Source organism: Diceros bicornis, chromosome 23, assembly GCF_020826845.1.
Source record: "Diceros bicornis minor isolate mBicDic1 chromosome 23, mDicBic1.mat.cur, whole genome shotgun sequence".
In the NCBI taxonomy this organism is placed as follows: Eukaryota; Metazoa; Chordata; class Mammalia; order Perissodactyla; family Rhinocerotidae; genus Diceros; species Diceros bicornis.
Genome location: NC_080762.1, coordinates 24,916,299 through 24,930,383, shown reverse-complemented (window position 1 = coordinate 24,930,383; position 14,085 = coordinate 24,916,299). Strand labels below are relative to the sequence as shown.

At 43.2% G+C, this 14,085-nt stretch overlaps 1 protein-coding gene across 1 annotated transcript in view; it reads right to left on the bottom strand.

The window, feature by feature from the left end:
* The window catches only part of METTL24 (methyltransferase like 24), a 97,474-nt gene that overhangs the window by 66,911 nt on the left and 16,478 nt on the right, over positions 1-14,085 (bottom strand). The window lies entirely within an intron of this gene.

Genomic DNA, 14,085 nt, shown 5'->3' with positions numbered 1-14,085 from the left:
TGCCTGAAATCCTCTGGGCACTTGGGCACCTTCCTCAACACAGGGAAATGGGCGGCGGGACAACCTGGCAGCGCCACCCGGAGTTCCAGATCTCCTGGCTTCTGGGACTGCACCCGTGCAGCCGAGGACCCTGGAGCTGTCGCCACCAGGGCTGGCAAGAGTGGCCTCGTAGCACTGTGAGGCAGCCCCCACCTTTCAGCTGAGCACATGAGGCGCTCCCATGAGTAGAGTGGTTAGAGATGAGCCCTAAGCCTCTTTTTGTAGCAAGGGTCGTGGAATGGATGAAGGGTTGGGGGAAGGCAGTGGTCTGGAAGAAACCGAAATGGGGACACCTCCAGTCAAAAGGAAGCCCTAGTCATGAAGTCCTTGCTAGAGCTCAAAGTTACAAGCTGGAAACCTCCTGGAGGCACACTGTGATTCCAAGGGGAGAGTAGGGCTCAGGGTGTAGGCTGGGGAAGGGCTTGGGGCCAGGAGAAGCCCCAGCAGCTGGCAGGGTGAATGTCTAGTATCAGGAAAGACTTTGGGTGTCTTGGAACATGGGGTTCCTGCAGAGTGGTTGGGATGAGTCCCTAACCCCCTTTTATGGCGAGGAAGGGGGCAGGGGAGGGTTCTGGGGACAAGATAAAGGGACTGTTCATGTATACACATTGTTCTTCAGTTAGGCATTGCTATCGTCTGAATGTTTGTGTTCCCCCAAATTCATATGTTGAAATCCTAATGCCCAAGGTGTCTATATAGGAGGTGGGGCCTCTGGGAGGTGCTTAGGTCATGAGGGTGGAGCCCTCATGAATGGGATTAGTGCTTTTATAAAAGCGACCCCACAGAGCTCCCTTGCCCCTTCCGCCAGATTGTGAGAACATGGCCAGAAGAAGGTAGTCGGCAACCAAGAAGATGGCCTTCACCAGAACCCAACCATGCTGGCACCCTGATCTGGGGCCTCCAGCCTCCAGAACAGTGAGCAACAAATTTCTGTTGTTTATAAGACATGCAGTCTGTGGTATTTTGTTATGGCAGCCCAAATGGACTAAGACAGGTATTATGGCATGAACTGTCAACCAAAAAAAAGAACCATGTAAACAGGCTAGACCTGAGACAAATGTGGTTTGTTGCTCCTGGATGGGGTGGCCTAGGTGACTCGGGGTTGAACCGAAGGCAAGGAGGAGTGAGGAGAAGCAGGTTAGTCAGTGTGAAGCCAGGTGTGTGGGCTTGGGGAGGAGGAGTACGCTCTGGCGTGGGGGTCTGAGGTAAATGCAAACTCTCTGTGATAGAGGGTTATTCCAGGTTAGGCATTATCAGACTCATCACTGTCCCGACAACCCAGTCTTAGCGTCCAGACAGGTCTGTCCTGCCTTGTAGCAGCTGAGCGCCCTGCAGTCCTCTAGACTTAAAGAACCCTCATGGATTTCCCACAGGCTGCCTTTTTCTCAGGAATCCTTAAGGCAGGGCCAGTTTCACGGGCATGCAACCTGCTCAGTCTTAGAAGGGCCCGTGCTTGCCCTAATGCTCTGTTGACACTATCTTGAAAATCTTAATAATTTTTGAACAACGGCCCTGCATTTTCACTTTGTACTGTACCCCATAAATTATGTAGTCAGTCTGCCCTAAGGGGCACCTTTTCTGGGAAAACCACCTTTTCAGATAGCTGTTCTTGTTCTGTGAAGGTTGAAAAGACAAGAGACTCTAGTCAGATAGAGCCTGAGACCGTTAACTCATTTATCTTCCCAGTTAACGCCTTCCACCCCCTATTTCTTTTTTCCTTCTCTAAATTAGATGTTGATTACCATTTGGTCAAACCATATTTATGGAGCATCAGCCACTCTGTGCCAGGCACTGGTCAGCACAGACATGAATTAAACCTGGACTCTCCCCAGAGGCGCTCACAGCCTGGTGGAGGAGACGGACACTACAGAATAACTTTGATAGAAGAATGCTGAAACGTTAGGGAGAGCCATTCTTTTTGGGAAACTATTTAATTATGAAGTCATAAATTATAAGCACATTTAAAGACAAACGCCTCCTAGTTTTGCCTGGTCACATTCTTTTTGCGTCAAATGACAAAGAGTGCCTTCCCAGGTTGCTGCTGCTGCCAGCACAGCAGCACAATGCTTCACGCAAGCTTGTCTAGGCCTGGGGTTTAAAGCTCCCCATGTCACTGTCGGGGGACCACTCACAAGTGCCCCAGTATCTGGTCCAGGAGCCTCTTGAAGAAAATAATAAAGTTCACCCGTTACGGTTTTCTTCTAAATCAGGGATCAGCAAACTTTTCCTGTAATGGGTCAAAACACCAATAATTTAGGCTTTGCAGGCTGTGCAGTTTCTGTTGTAACTCCTCGCCTCCTGCTGTAGCTCAAAAGCAGCCACAGACAGTAAGTAAACAAATGGTCATGGCTGTGTTCCAATAAAACTCCATTTACAAAAACAGGCAGTGGGCTGGATCTGGCCCGCCAGGCTGTAGTGTGCTGACCCCTGCTCTATTTGATTCTAATTTGGAGTAGACCGGCCTAAAAGAGAGTGTTTACTTGAAGTAATGCAAGAGAGACAGATTATGATATCTAGATTATAACCGACTTTGTTATCTGGGTGACTTGGGCAAATATCAGCCAGGGTCCCAGCAGGATACAGTGGGCTCCTTCCAACTGGCTAAGTTGGAAAGCATTTAATAGAGAGGTTATTTACAAAGGTGTGGGCAGGGTTTAAGGAAACCTGTAAGGAATAATGCAATACCTGTGACTAGTAACACCAGAGAGCCCTCTCAAACTCCAAGCCTGAAGGAGCAAGGAAGAGGAGGAATTTGTGAAACCCAAGACAGTAAGTGTATGGAGAAGGCCTTTAATAGAGGAACACAGCCAATCCTATCACATCCAGTCCTATTACATACCCACCCTAACTGTTAACCCAAGGGGAAGGGAGAAAAGAGGGAGGCTATGGTTGGTCCATGCAGGTCAGCCTCCTTGGGTGCAGAGTAGAGGGAGCAGGGTTGAGAGTGGATATCGAGAGGCAAATGGAAGGTCTCCTGCACCGCATCCTTTGGAAAGAGGCAGTGAGACTTGACCACTGGTCAAGGGAGTCATTCATTCATTCAGTGGGCAATGTGCCTCGCGCCAGGCTCTGTAAACCGATAAACGCAATGAAGTGCTATAAGGGCTCTGATAGAAATCTCTGTAGGGTACAATGGGATCACAAAGATATGGAGGACTCAAGTATTACTCCAAAATAAATGCCAGAAAATACAAATGCAGATTGTGGGAAGCAGTCTCCACTGCAAGAAGCCCACAAACTTCGTTAAAGAGATACCTTGAACACAATCAAAGCACTTAACCTGGGCTAACATGCAAAAGTAACCTCAAAGATCAATAATGGTGAATCCATATGGTGAAACTACAGAATTATCTTAAAGATCCATTAAAAATATCCTTCTTGCAATCTAATAATTCTCATTTCCAACTGAGTACTGACCACGAGGAAGCTAAACACGGCAGCTGGAATAGAGCACAATATAAGTTGAGGGGTCTCAGATGGGGACATGATAGAAACACACAGCAAAGAGATGCTCTCAGAAGTGCTCTGGCTTAATGCTTTGATTGAGCTGTTTAAAAAACATTTCACATAAAGCAATGTTCTTATTGGAATCAGTCTGACAGCAGTTTGTGATTATTTCGCCAAGGAAACCACTAGTTTTTATCATCTCTTTCAATTATCATTTGTCTTAATTCTCTAGTGCACACATCAATACTTGTCCTTCCAAAAATCCCACAAACAGAATTATCTGAACACCTCAAAACACTAACAGCCGGTATTTAATAGAACAAGGCAAAAAAACATCTTTTACTTAAAAAAAAATTATCATTATGATTTTACCCCAAACAATTCCCTAAATGCCAGAGTACACTATTATCCATGTGCTGCAAATATCAAGTGGCCAGAATGATGCTACCCCCATGACTCCCAGGGGAAGATGGGAATGTGGATTTCCAGTGCTGTCTGCTGCCCCCACTTCCTCTTCAGATGGGACAGAGCAGCTCAAGCAGAAGGCGGTGGAGGTACTGTCATTTGGGGCTGGTCTGCCTGTCCCCAGCAGGCATGAGCTGAAATGTCAAATGCAGCGTATACAATGAGTTACCACAGAGAAGCAGCCATGCTCCTGAGCCCCTGCAGGGACAGGGGCCCTTCTACTCCTTTGCAACCTGTCATCCTGCCCCCTGAACCACCAGGCCACTCATACAAAGGAGCCCCTCCCCCAGCACGGATGAGCATCTCAGGGAAGGCAGAGTCCCAAATTTCTCAGGAAAGGAAGCAGCCCCCCTTTTGTTTGTGAAGGCTTTATCTGGCACTTTTTCTAGGAAATGTGTATTGAAAAGTGAGCTGGCTTCTTCTAACGAGGGGCAAATGTTTTGATCACATAGAAAAAATTTTCCAAAAATTAAGATTAATGACGGCAAAATATTCTACACACAACTAACTCATGTTGTTCGGGGGCTATTTTGCAGACATCTGACATTCTGCTTCCCAAAGGGTAAAAAAGTGATCCTGGATTCAGTCTAAGCTGGTGCACAGAGATAATGGATCTGGCTCAAAAAGACTGCAGCAAGCACAGCCATGAGGCTTTCGGATATTTTTATAATTTATGATTTCAGCATTAAATTTGTTTCTTGAAAAAAGAAAATGATTCTTCCAAGCCAAAGAAACTGAATTCCAAAATTTTACTATGAAAAGATAATGCTAAAAACAAACTAATCTTTTAAAATACTTTTACCTACCAGCCTCCCCTTACTCACATAATAGAATTAATTCGAGACCATAGCCCCAAGCAAAACTAGTTGCATTAAAAAAAAAAATTATAGAAAAAAAGCAGACCCACCCATGACCTAGAAAAGAGAGCCATCGATTCTGCCTTGTGCAAAAGCTTTCTTTGTCTTGAAATTTGGAATAACAGCTTCCTTCTTCACAGGCAGTTTCCCCCACATCCATGAATGACCTCACATAGCCTACACAGAAATCGTCGAACTAAGAACAGTGCCACCATCGGTTGTATAAGCAAGTTTTGTACAAGCACTGTTTTACTTTTTTGGTGGGGGGTATAGAAACCAAATATAAAATAAGCCAAAAGAAGGAGTCAAATGGTCCATTCTTCTGTGTTTCACAGCTACAGTTCTTTGGGGATGAAATCATATGATGAGTGATTTAAATGATCAGTTTCTTTATTTTGATGGATAATTGGTAGAGTGTTTGGGATATTTTTATAAAGTTTCAATACCCCCAAATGCGCATTCCCACAGAGAGCAAACTCCTGAGATGTTTTAGAACTAGCAATTTTCTGTTGGGAGAGATAGCTAACAACTGATTCTCTGCATTATGGTCGTGCCTGTGGAAAAGAACCAGGTTGTGACTCCTTGACTCAAATTAAACAATCTGCTGAGCGTGTGTTGATATGTTGATGTTGGGGAAGCCTAAGCTTTCTGGGAGAAACAAACCCAAAGCAAGCGAAATATATTTATTTAGCAATTTTGCTGCAATTTTGTGCTAATTAAGAGCATCTGTGGGCAGGAAACAATGATTGAAGGAAATTGTTTATTCCTTTTTAGATTAGAAGGGGGGGTTGTGGAAGTTGATGGGGGAGGAGGAGGCACGAAATGGTTCCCCAAGCAAAACAGGAATCCAGGCTCAGCTGAGAGCGTGTGAGCATCAGCCACTACCTTTCTGTAATACCCGTAGATAATCGTGGTTTCTAGGCCTTTGCTGGAGTGAGACTAGGGCTCTGAGAGTCTCTGGGGTGGAAGCTGACATGCCTTCCCCTCAGCGTGCTCCTGTAATTGGCCTTTTTCTCAGTGTCAGCCCTGCTTCAAAAAGAGCAGCATCAGTTACACATGTGGTGTGGTGACATTTAAAACTTAGGTACCCCATGCAAAAATGGCACTAAAGAAAAAAAGAGAATCTGGATTGCTGTCCTGGGTGAGATGGATAAGCACACCCCCACTCTGTGTCTCGCTCTGAATGTAGCAATGAAACTGGGATGGAATGCACAGAGCAGTTATTTGAGGAATCAGAAAAGTAAATACTAGCAGGCAAACTAGGGGAAAAAACTAGAATTCAAAGTACCACTGAACCAATCCCCACTCCTGCCCCCGACTCTGGCAGCCTCACACTGGAAGTGGCCATCGGCGCCAACCGAGAGCTCCAGGAGAAGCCCTCTAGTCCAGGCTCAAGGAGGGAAGGGGTGTCCTAACGCTTACAGAGAGCAGCGCAAGTCCCCCATTTTCCCCTCCTTTTTTTTCCTTTTCTCCATTCTTGCATTACAACTGCTAGGCAATCCCCCTGGGCTAGTGGAAGCCACAGCTGGTACAAACACCTAAAACTCTGAGAGAAGGGAAGCTTCCTCTCCGATCTGAGGCTCTGGCCCCAAGAGGGTGGAGTGAACCCCCCATGAGTATTTTCTGTCTCTCTTCTCCTGCGTCTTGGCCAGGGACTCAGGCACAGTCACGGGAAGTGAGCGACAAAGCATGGGCAGAGCAGGGGTAACTAAAGCCCAACCTTTCTGGCCAGAGGTTCAGATACCACAAGGAACTGGATACTGGGAAAATCACGGAAAAGGAAAGTAACCCCATAAAATGGTTTATGAAGTCCTGGGTTCACCCCTGTACTGCATGGAAATGGACCTGATCCTGGTTAGCACATCAAAGACTTTAAGCACCAAGCTAACAGACAGACCTCCAGCTGGATCCCAGAGTGGCCACTGGGTGACATGTATGTGGGACAGATCTGAAAAACATTGCTAAGGCTTTGAAAGCAGAACTGATACTGAAATCACAATCCACAGAAGCCTGGCTGGAACTTGAGGCCTGAACCCAACCAGGTCAATTGCCTGTGAAAACAAATATATCAGCATTATCTATAGTATTTAAACACAACTCAGAGTCTCATAATATAATATACAAAATGTCCAGATACAATCCAAAATAACTCAGCATATGAAGAATCAGGAAAATCCCAATTAGTGTGGGGAAAAGACAATCAACAGATGCCAATGCAGGCATGACACAGATGTTGGAATTATTTGACAAAAACTTAAAAGCAACTATTACTCCAAGAAGTAAAGGCATACATTCTTGAAACCAATGGAAATGTAGAAAGTCTCAGCAAAGAAACAGGAGGTATAAAGAGCCAAATGGAAATTTTAGAACTGAAAAATACAATAACCAAAATAAAAATTTCAGTAGATGGACTCCATAGCAGAATGAATGTGACACAAGAAAGAGTCAGAACTTGATAGATCACAGAATGTATCCAATCCGGACAACAAAGAGGAAAAATCATTAAAAAAAAAAAATGAAAAGAGCCTCAGGGAACTGTGAGACAATATCAAGAAGTCTAACACTCAGTCACTGGAATCCCAGGGGCAGAAGAGAAAGAATGCCGTGCAGAAAAAAATATTTACAGAGATCATGGCTGAAAGATTCCCAAATTTGACCATAGACGTAAACCTAAAGATTCAGGAAGCTCAGCAAACCCCAAACAGAAAGACTCAAAGAAATTCATGGCCATATACATCAGAATCAAATTACTGAAAACCAAGGATGACAACGATGAAAAGCTGAGTCTCTGTTAGTCTTGGGATAGACTCAATAGTGGTCCAGGGTCAAAATGGCTAGCTGGGAAAGGCAGAGCCAGCCCATCCCATAGGGGCCCTCTAACCCTGAAGCTCCCTCCCTGTGAAGGCCCAGTCCCACCTCTCCAAGTCCATCTGCTAAATGTCTCTGGCAGTAGACAGCATGCATGCTGAAACCTAAATCCAGAGCAGCATTTTGAATTCTTCCCCCATCAATCTGCCGCCTCTGCATCATTACACAGAGTGTAGGCTGGGAGGCAAGGGAACCAGAAATCAAATCAACTCTGACAAGAAAAAAATGCACCATAATTCAAGCAGGCCCGGATAACTTTTAGGAAGGAAGAAAAGAAGAAAAAAACCAAAAGACAAGGAGGAATAAACGCTCAGCTCTAAATTTATTCTCTAAGTTATCCTGGTAAGTTGGAAAGAAATGCCAAACAAATTTGAGTTGCTTTTTGTTCTTAAACTGACTTTAAATTCACCACGTTTTCTGTGTGTGTCAAAATTGTTCAAGTCTGGGTGAGAATGAAACACACAAGGGGATGGCGAAGAGAATAAAACTTACTGTATTTTAGGTTTTTATCATAGACAGTAGAAAGAGAGGCCAAATTTCTGGAGTAGATCCGGTGAAATGCAGAGGTTTTCATGATGTAGAAACACATAGCATCTGCATACATAGTAGGCACTCAAATGTCAAATCATAGATCTCACTGGGGTAACACATCAACCACGAGAGGACGGAGGGGTTTCATTTGTCTTATGAAAGTGAGATTATATAAGAACGTTTGCCTAAGAAAGCAAATAGGAATTTAGAAACAGCATTAACCACATTTTTAAGGATTCTCTCTCTCTCTCTCTCTCACACACACACACATCTCCACGTATATGCACACCCTATTCAAAACATATAAGGTACCCAGACTTTCTGGGACTCAGAATCCTGGAAAAGATCATCTGAATCAACATCAATCTCAATCAACCTCAATCTACTATGAGTTCATAGACTTACTTCAGATAGAAAACTCCAGCCAGTTAACATCCCCCAAACCTTTACCAGTTCCCAAACTATCAGCCTCTTGGGATGGAAGGTCTGCAGCACCCCTATAAACCATTTCAAAGATCTTTGGACCTGAGTAGCTACCAAAGCCAAAGGAAAAGTGGAGTTAGCAGAGGGTGGGGAGAGCAGAAAAACTACCGTGATGGAGACAGAGGAATGGAGAAGGGAAACAGGAAAAAAAGGGGGCATGAGAGGAAGAGGGGGATGCTTCCCCAATACCTGCATAGCAATCTATATCTTCCCCGAAGTTCACCTGGGACCCAGGGTTGTCCATAACGGGTACCAGGGCCTCTTTGGTGGCTCTCAGCCCACGTTAGTCCCCAAACATCATGCCAAACCACAAGACTCCCCAAGGAGTGGTCCTGAGGCTGCCTGTCACATCCATGCAGACACCCCATTATCCTCTCAGTCCTAGAGCCTCTAAGGAGGTTCTATCGTACAACATTGAGCAGAAAGCCTGCCGATGGTAAAGCGCAGCGCTGCTGAGCAGTTTCACAGGGAACGTATTTCAGTTCTAGAAATGCTTGCACACAATTATGTATGCATGGATTTCTCAGTTTTAAGTATGCATTTACTCATTAGTAACTAACTCTTTTGTCATTTTCATATTGTCCATATTGCCAGGTCTCTGGCCCTTTTGATTGTGATAAAGCATTTGGCTGCCTGAGAGAATCCTACTGACCATTAGAGATAAGACTCTGGTTCTGGGACATTCCTCGCATGATTTTATATTTATAGAACATTCTCCTGTCTGAATGCACTATAAGTTATAGTGCCTGACACGCAGAAGCAGCCCAGTAAATGTTTCTTTTTCTTCTGTGGGAAGCTGCCAGCACTGTAAAACAAGGCAGAGAGAGCTGGCTGGACAGCTCGGTAACCAAAAGCACTTAAGCCTCAAACCTAAATGGGAGGAAAGATCTACAATCTTTATCACTAAGTGGTCCTTTTCAGGACCATGAAGAATTGCAGAAGGAAGCAGACCTTTGCCAAGGTCAATCATTATTGGGTTTGCCGCTGTGTAACTCTCTGGACTCAGGGTTCTTGAGTGAATGAGCATGAGACTCTCCAAGGTTAGAAGTGAAGCTGCCAGAGTGGCAGCTGACCTTGGCCCAGTCCCCTTTCCCCAGTTCAGACTGGAAATAACAAGAGTAAAGAGGACACACTGCACATAAATATAGCAGATCCAAGCTGATGAAAATTTTGACCATATTTCTTAATTGCATGAGAAAGGAGGACTAACATTCCTTGCATTAAAGAAAAATAAACTTCCTTCCACAAGGAAGAGCTTAAAAAACAAGCAGGTTATAGAATCCAGAAGACAGAAACTATTTCTAGCTTTAAATTTTACTTGTTTCATGCTTATAGAGAATCATTGTATTCAAAGGGAACTTAAGGACGATCTAGGCCAACTCCTTTACATTATAATGAAAGAGAGTGAAGCTCAGAGAGGTGAAATGACATACCAAAGTCATATAGGTCGGAGGAGACAGGGATGTGACTCAGACCCAGACCTCTAGCTAGTCGCATCCTTGCTTTGCCATATCATGCTGCCTCCATCCCAGGTCTCAGAGTTTCATCATCTCCATACCTAGTTTTCCTGTTAATACACACATTATATGCCCAATAGCAACTTCAGAAGAGATTCCTAGGTAAAAACCACAATGGCTGTCTTGCACTGACACATTCATCAATGCACTAAAAAATTTATGAAATTGAATAAATTTTTTATCCATAAGATGTGGAATACACTAAAAAGTTCACCAGTGGCTCTGAAAATGTCACGGATGACGAATCTTCAGTGAGTTAAAAAGGAGGATTAGAATGTGTCAGGGGAAAGGATTCAGGCCTGTCTGATCAAAGTCAGTGGTATATCTAAGTTGAGGCAGGGTCAGCCTGAGTCCCTGAATGACAGCAAGAAGCTGAGATCTTGCCTCTCACCCCCACCAACCCACACTGGACACGTAGCACGAGTGAGAAATAAAAGTTTATTTTAATCTACTGATATTTTTAGGATGTTTATTACTACTAGCCTATCCTGACTGATAAAGTTACCTCAAAGGCACTGGGTAAAAGATGGCTATCATTAGCATAAACGCATCCTCACAGAAATTTCCCAATGTTACACCACCAGAGGTTGGATGGTAGGCCAGAATAGACCATTGGTCCTATGAAGATTCTCGGATAGGGAAAGAAAAGAAGTGTAACCAAAGACAATTCACTGCCAAGATAAGACCCAGAGTAGTTAGGAAGTGCTCAAAGACCATAAGGACATTCTGATTACAAAACAAATCCTACTCTCTGGTCTGTTTCCTAAAAGCATCCTACCCCTGACATACCGTGCCAGGCTTTTTCCTCCCCCCCAGAATTCTTTCCCTTATTCACTGGTCAGTTCAAATTCTACTTATTCTTCAGGGTCCGGTTTTAGCCCCACAGACTTCCCCCAAATTTCCTAATCACTCAAGCCTCTACTGTGCACAAAATAAACTACGCAAAGCAGGTGCTTCAGCAATTATTGCTTGTACTTTTCATTTGATACTGAATCAAATGTTTGGAATAATCTGTTTCAAATGTGGCAATCTTGTTTCTTTAACCAGACTAGAAGACTTGTGAGGACACCATGTGTCGCACTTCTTTGACAGTCCCCCACAGAAATGATTCAAGGCACATTTTTACATTGATTTAAATGCCAAGGAGGAAAGAACATGATATAATTCTTGGGATTGAGGACAATTTTTTTATTACTTTGGAAGGAAATAGGGAAATTCACTAGCTGGGCTTTATAGTAATACCTTAATCTAGCTAAGTGTAAATACCATTTATTTATTTAGGTGGAAATAAATTATTACAAACCTTAAATGTCTTTGATCCAGCTTTATTCAAATTAAAATAAAACCAGAGATGACAAGTAGTTTAGCAGGAACCCTGAGAGAAACTGTAAGAAAGCATTGTTGAGAATTTAAAACATTTTATTCAAAATTAACATGTGTTTTGATAGAGAAAAAGGTTGGGGCTGGCCCGGTGGCGTAGTGGTTAAGTTCAGCACTCTGCGCTTTGGCAGCCTGGGGTTCGTGGGTTTGGATCCCAGGCACGGACATACACCACTCATCCAGCCATGCTGTGGTGGCGACCCACATACAAAATAGAGGAAGATCGGCACAGATGTTAGCTCAGGGCCAATCTTTCTCACCAAAAAAAAAAAAAAAAAAAAAGGTTAAAAATATTTACATGCCAGCTGTAAAATTTAAGCTAAATCTGTACATATTCTATACCTTGAAATTGCAAAGTTAGGTTTTATCCAGATCTATTTGTTAAGAAGAGTACAGAGCTTTGATATAACATTGAAAGTTTGTTTTCATAATTCCAAAGGCTGTTGGCATGTAATTTTGAAACTATAAATATTTGTTACTATAACTTTTATTTGTTAAATGCAGAAAAATGAATTGTTCAGGAAGAGATGAAACTACGTTTACCATGGAAGGTTAATCCCACAATGCCTTGTAGAGATTGACTTTCTGATCACAACTGCCCTGACCTAGTTCTACTCATTCCATCTGTACAACAATGCTGTGCAGATTCTCTTAAAGGTAAGTGTATGCGTTCCTCCTTGTAAAATTTATTTTACAAATAAAATAAAGTAACTCCAAGGTTCTTTAAAACATGGTGCAAAATTTTGATTTTCTTTGACATGTATTACAATAGAAGCACTCAACCTGTCTCTACAAAACCAACTTGTCAGATTAACTGACACTCAGCATCTTCTCTCCCTGTGTACTCCTGATGCTACCAGTTCAGTCATATTTTCACCAAGAGTCATTTGGTTTGTTCCCAAACCAGCTTCTATCAGTTGTACAAGTTATTGAAATTTTATAATTTAATTAAAATTTAGGTGAACCGATGAAATCTGTGCACAGAAAAAAGCAGGTTCTCTTTTCTATAAAAACCAAGTCAATTAAAAGCTAGGTGCTATTTTTGAATACTGCTGTGTTAGGTATCGGTGAAGTAACTGTAAAAGAGAATCACAAAATCACTAAATTCTGGAGGTGTTCTGCACTCAGATTGCTTTGCAAGTGTCAAGTTCTTGCTCCACTTTGAAGAAGCTCAAACCGGAAATGGTGGGTGATGCACTTCAGATGGGTTTTTGCCAGAAAGACCAGAACTCCAGCCAGGGGCCATACTCACAACAAAAGACTGGCAAACGAATGTACAGGCCTATGTTTTAAGTTAAAATAGACTGTGTGTATACTCTTTGCGATTTGCTATTTTAACTGCCTCTACGTAACTGACCAATTACTGGGAATCGGTGATTTTGGATAAGAGGCTTCTACTCAACTCGCTAATTATATGGTAGTAGAGATTCCACAGAGTGTGGTTAGAGACAGTGCAATGTTATCAATCAGCTTAGATGCTGACTAAAGTCGGTGCGTAGCTGGAGAAATAGCAACCTGAAACAGGACTGTGGACAAGGCAGGAGACTGGAAGAGATGACCCATAACTTCCTTTATGTTTATTTTCTTAAGAAGCTATGAATTTCTCCGCCTTTACAGTTTTTCTTCTTAGCATTCAACATTTTTATAGCATAAAACAAGCACATTTTCACAAATGAAATAAAAATTAATAGCAAGGAGGAACCATTGGCTACTATTCTGAAAACAAAACGCGGCTCTTCTTCAACGTGTAGCTTCAGGAGACCACGGAGAGCAGAACTGGCCACCAGTAGGAGTGCACATCTTGGCACCACATCTCAGCACTGGGCCAGGCCTGGGGTGGTCCCGACTCTACAAGCTGTTGGCCAAGATTCTGGGCTCCACCACCTGAGGGCTCAGCCCAGCTAACAGCGAGGTGATTCCGGGAGAGACAAGCCCATCAAACTGGGGCAACGCTCAGTTAAAGGTGAACACTAGCTATTGAAGCATCTACTCCAAGTTTAGGAATCAATCACCCCCATCATAACTGATGTGTCTTAACCCAGCACTCAAGCCTCCCTGAGTGGTCCTTCACAAGAGACCTGGGGTCGGGGAGGCTGAGGCATCTGTATTCTGAAAACTCCTATGAGTGACTGTGATCCACTCTTGGATTAAGAATCTAGGGCTTCGTGAGGTCCACGAACCTCCTGAAATCACCTGCAAATGAATGTGTGCACAAACAGATGTTCAGTATTCTGGAACGCTTGTCCATAGCTTCCATCAAATTGTTTTCATCAAATTTTTGTAACTCAAAATAATGTGAAGAATTACTGTTCTGAAATCGGTTCAAGTCTTCACCACCCTGGTTGTCTACACAGTCCAGAGAAAATCTGAGAAGAAGCTAACATAAACATTCCCCATACACAGCTTTCCTGGTGTATTTCTTTCTTTCTCACTCTGATTTTTTTTTCCTCCAAACTCCAATCTGTTCCTATTTCTTCACTTCTATTTTTAAGATGAAA